General features: G+C 48.5%; 1 long non-coding RNA gene across 2 annotated transcripts in view; it reads right to left on the bottom strand.

Annotated features, from left to right (window-relative positions):
- Positions 1-4,715, bottom strand: part of LOC103889426 (uncharacterized) — a 6,448-nt gene extending 1,733 nt beyond the window's left edge. The window contains exons 1-2 of one of the 2 annotated variants that reach the window (XR_010136241.1): positions 4,365-4,715; positions 4,199-4,279 (exon numbers count right to left, since the gene is read on the bottom strand). This is a non-coding gene — a long non-coding RNA (uncharacterized LOC103889426). The remainder of the gene's footprint in view (positions 1-4,198; positions 4,280-4,364) is intronic. The other variant, XR_008519440.2, reaches the window with a different exon arrangement.
- Between the last annotated feature and the right edge of the window lie 242 nt (positions 4,716-4,957).

The following is a 4,957-nucleotide window of genomic DNA, read 5'->3' as shown; positions in this document are numbered from 1 at the left end:
GAAATCCGTGTGGCTCACTCCTTTCATCACAGCACTTTGGGAAGTTTGGACGGGCAGATACCTGGAGGTCATGAGTTCAAGAGCAGTCTGGGTAACAAAATAAAATTCTGACTCTACTAAAAAGGCAAATGTTAGCGGGGTATGGTGTCAGACAGAATTATGTTCCAAGAGGAAGCATCCCAAATATCAATGGTCCCCAGTCAAGAAATGAACTGAGTTTACAAATTCGTAGTGTCATTGCTGACTCAAAAGCTGAGAGGTGTATGTTTGTGTCACTGCGGGTCTCTATTTTTTTCTTGGAAACTCATTCATTTTTAATTACTTTTTTTTTAGATGGAGTCTGACTCTGTCACCCAAGCTGGAGTCCAATGGCATGATCTGGGTTGACTGCAACCTCCACCTCCCGGGAGGTTCAACAGATTCTCCTTCCTCAGCATATCGAGTAGCTGGGACTTGACGTGCGTGCCACCACACCTGGCTAATTTTTGTATTCTTCGTAGAGACAGGGTTTGACTATGTTGGCCAGGCTGGTCTTTAACTCCTGACCTCTTAATCCTCCCACCTCCACCTAGAAAACCGCTGTGATGACAGGAATGACGCACTGCACCCAGCCTACTGGTTTATTTTTAAAAATAGCAATTTGGGTAGGGCGCAGTGTGTCACGCCTTTCTATCATCAACCAACATTCTTTCTCGATTCTGATGACCTGGGGTCTCCCAGCACTTTCGGAGGCCGTGGCCACAGGATTCCTGGAAATTGCAGTTCAAGAGCGGCCTGGGCAACGTGGTGAAACCCTGTCTTTACTAAAAAGGCAAAAGTTAGCTAGTTATGGTGGCACGCACCTGTTATCCCAGCTACTCGATTGGCTAAGACAAGAGAATCGCTGGAACCTGGGAGGCGGAAGTTGCTGTGACCCGATACCGCGCCATGGCCTGACGAACAGAACAGGACTCCATCTCAAATAAATTAATAAATACGTTAGTTAATCGAAAAGTATCAAAAGAAAACTGCAAGGAAGTGGCGGGAATACACGGGAAGGCTTCACGCGTTCCTAAAGGTCAGAGCCGAAAAACAGTACCATCAGGTTGAGATACAGGCCATTCTGAATCTCTTCTCACTGTCCTCAACTAACACCAAAGAAGGGCAGGTTTCCATACCTCCCGTTCATCATCACCGCTCTTGTCAGGTATAATTGCGGAGTCATGACTACACAGAGCTCTCTCAACCCACCAACTGCGTCCGTACTTTTATGAGTCCAGTTGGAAGAATAAACAGGGCACTTAGCAAAGTAATCATCGTATGTTCTTTTGTCTCCCATGTCTGTCACGAAACCAATCAAATTCGTGGTCCACTTTTTCCCCGCCCTTCGAGCGTTCACAGAGCACCGAAATACAAGAACAGTGAATGCATTTTATGCGACAAATAGGAAAAACACCAAAGTGAAAGTCACAGAGGCTTAGGATACACAGGGAGATACAGAATAAGGAGACTGTTCCAGTATCCACACAAAGACAGACAGACAGTGCTATGGAAAGAAATGAAGAAGAGAGAGAGAATAAGGAAGACCAAGAAAAAAATATAGAAAGACAGAGATGTAAAGGGAAGAGAGATGAAAAAGAAAACCGGAAAACATAGAAACAGAAAAAAAAAGAATGAGAAATGAGAGAAAAAAGGGGGGAAGAAAAAGAGAGAGAACAAAAATAAAAGAAAGAGAAAGAAAAAAGAGAAAAAATGAAGGAAATAAAAAGAAGGCAGGGCATCGTGGTTCACACCTATAATCCCAGCATTTTGGGAGGCGGAGGTGGAAGAATTGCTGGAGCCCAGGAGTTTGAGACCAGCCCTGGCAACACAGTGAGACCCCGTCTCTACTGAAAAAGAAAAGACAAGAAAAAAATCCGGGCATCGTGATGGCAGGCACCTGTATCCCCAGATCCTTTGGAGCCTGAGGTGAGAGCATCGCTTGGGCTCGGGAGGTGGAGGCTGCAATGGGCCTTGGTCAAGCAAATGCTCTGCAGTCTGTTGCCCAGGCTGTCCTGAACTCCCGAGCTCTAGCGAACTGCCCGCCTCAGCCTCCGAAATTGCAGCCGCCACAACCAACGGTCCTGAAGGTGTCACTGACAGATTTTAGTATACAGGGTGTTTCGCTATATTGCGAATTTGAACCCAGGAATTTGAAGCTACAGTGACCCAAAATCGCGCCACTGCACTGCAGTCTGGGTGATAGAGCAAGCTTCCATCTCTAAATAACTAGATAAATAATGAAAACAATAACAATAATGACAATAATACAAAGAAATAATAACAAACAACAATAATAATAAACTCGTGGGAGTGAAAAAATATAAAAGGTCATATAGATCACAATTAATTGTAGTTAATTTCAAATAAATTTTTTTCTTTAACCTGTTTCTGTTACTTTATGAAACACTTACACTGGAGGGCAATGGCATGAACACGGCTCACTTCAGCTTCAACATCACAGAATTAAGTGATCCTGTAGTCTCTGCCACTTGGAAGGCTGAGATAGGAAGATCACCTGAGGGAGCCCTGGAAAGTCTAGGCGGCAGTGAGCCGAGATTGCATTCTTACACTCTAACCTGCCTCAAAAAATATAAATAAATAAAAGGTAAATATAAAACCACAGCAACTTCAGTGTGTAGAAAGAGGAGCAAGAAAAGTAAAAGAAAAACAAAACGAAGAGCAACTGAAAGTACTGTGGAAACAATTGGAGAGGAAGAAACAACGCAAGGAATAAGTGACACCAAGTGAATGTGGGCGGTACTGCTGCTGACCAAAGTTATATGGTCTACTTTAGAAATCCCAAGTTGACGGTCAAGTCCAACGCTTGCCGCCGACATCAGGTGGACACGGCGACCCGAGACCTGAGGATTGGGGCCTTAGGCCCTGGTCCCTGGTCTTCCAGGCAGAGAAGCTGACGGCCGTGTCAACTGGATGTCGCTTGCTTCCCACAGGCGGTCGACTTGAGGGCTGATCGAGAAGCCAAATGCCAGCATCTAATCGATCGGGTCCACCCTAAAGGCCAAATGAGGTGCTCGCGGACGGAAGCGGTCAGAACCAGTTGGAACCTTATCACACAGAACTGGCCCAGCTTTGAGGCCATCTAACTCGGCAGATCTGCCAGCCATTCTCGCGCAGTCCGCTGGCTGACCCGGGCAGCGGAGACCAGTGAAGACACAAGGGTGGTGACTGGCTACTCTCATCCCAGCGCACCTGGGGCGGGGAGAGGGACTGTGACCCCAACGGCCGCCCACGGGCACGCGCGAACACTACTCGGACAGGGACTGCAGGGGCACAACCTCTGACACCCGCGCCTCAGCCATTCGCACCAAGCTCGAAGAATCCGTTCCCAACCCGTGGAGGATTCCCAGCGGGGTGGGGGAAAGAAGCTCAATCAGAGAGGTGGAACATCGAGCAGGGGCGCCAACCCTACCTCGGCAACTCCCGGCGCTGTATCTTGGGAACCCCGCTGGTGGGGCCGACGCCTCCCAAATGCACGGCGGGCTCCAATGAACTCTCGCGAGAGACAGCCACTGCCTGTCCCGGGGCTAGGGGGCTGGTGGGCATGAGCAGGCCCGGGACCTTAGTCCCCGCGGGCAAAAGGAGGGAAGAAGGAAGGTAGACGGCCAGGGCTGAATTACACAGGACACGCCACAAAGCCGGGTTTCCCGCACACTGGTTTAGAGACACTTGTGTGGTGGGCTGACTTTCAATAGGTTGCAGTGAGGGAGCTGCCATGTTCCATAGGAAACCCTGACCCGGAAGCAGGGCGTTTACGAATAGTTTAGTATCAGATTCCCCATAAACGTGTTATGTGATGGGCCAGGGAGCAAAGGCCTTCCTAGCTGCACCCCGTTTTTTAGGACGAGGGGCTCCCGGCACCGGAGCCAGGTCTCGGCGCGCAGTGGGGCGGAGCGTCCGGCCGGTGGGAAAGGCGGGGGAAGAGCTATCTGAGGCCAACCGAGGCTTGCCGGCGCTGCTGCATCCTCTCTTCTGGGCGGGATTCTGACTTAGAGGCATTCAGTCATAATCCCACAGATGGTGGCTGCTCACCTTTGGGTCCCCAGCCAAGCACATACACCAAATGTCTGAAACTTTGGTTCCTCTCATGCTGAGCAGGATTACTATGGTAGCAACACATGGACAGCAACACATGTGGAACACACGCAGTAAAACTAACCTGTCTCACATGGGTCTAACCATGATGCTTTCCCGGGCATGCAGTCCGCTTTTAGGTGAATCCATTCCACTTTGCCTTGCCCTTCAGAAAGAAAAGAGAACTCGCTGGCCACAGAGGCTCATGCCTGTAATCCCGGCATATTGAGAGGCTGAGGCCGACGGATCACCTGATGTCAGGAGTTCGACTCCAGCGTGGCCAACATGGTTAAACCCTGTCTCTATGAAAATACAAAAATTAGCTGGGCGTAATAGTGGGTGCCTGTAATCCCAGCTACTCGGTAGGCTGAGGCAGGTTAATCGCTTGAAACCAGGAGGCGGATGTTGCAGAGAGCCGAGATCGCTCCATTGGGCTATCTAAGCGAGACTCCACCTCAAAAAAGAGAGAAAAAAAAAAAGAAAAAAGAAAAGATAACTCTCTCTAGGGCTCCCATTTGCTTTTGCAGAATCAGAGAATGTGATTGCAGGCAAGGGTTGAGGGGAGGGTTCAGGGGAAAAAAGGAGGAGGGGCAAAGGCTGGAGGCACAATAGCTCACTCTGGAATGTTTCCAAGTTTGGTGGGGACAGCTTATGAAACAAGCTGACTCTGGAAATTACACAGAATTCATAGTATTATTTCTTCTTTGAAAAGTGAGCGGTTCATGACTTTTTTCTCAGCATGTATTCCTTTACTTGTAGTAAGTGCCATTTAGTTTCATACAGTTTACATACCACTGCTTTCATTGTATCTGCAGAGATTTAGGATAGTTTTTGTTAATAATGA

This window comes from Pongo abelii, chromosome 12 (assembly GCF_028885655.2).
Source record: "Pongo abelii isolate AG06213 chromosome 12, NHGRI_mPonAbe1-v2.0_pri, whole genome shotgun sequence".
In the NCBI taxonomy this organism is placed as follows: domain Eukaryota; kingdom Metazoa; phylum Chordata; class Mammalia; order Primates; family Hominidae; genus Pongo; species Pongo abelii.
The sequence above is the reverse complement of the archived record's forward strand: the minus strand, read 5'-3'. Positions and strand labels throughout refer to the sequence as shown.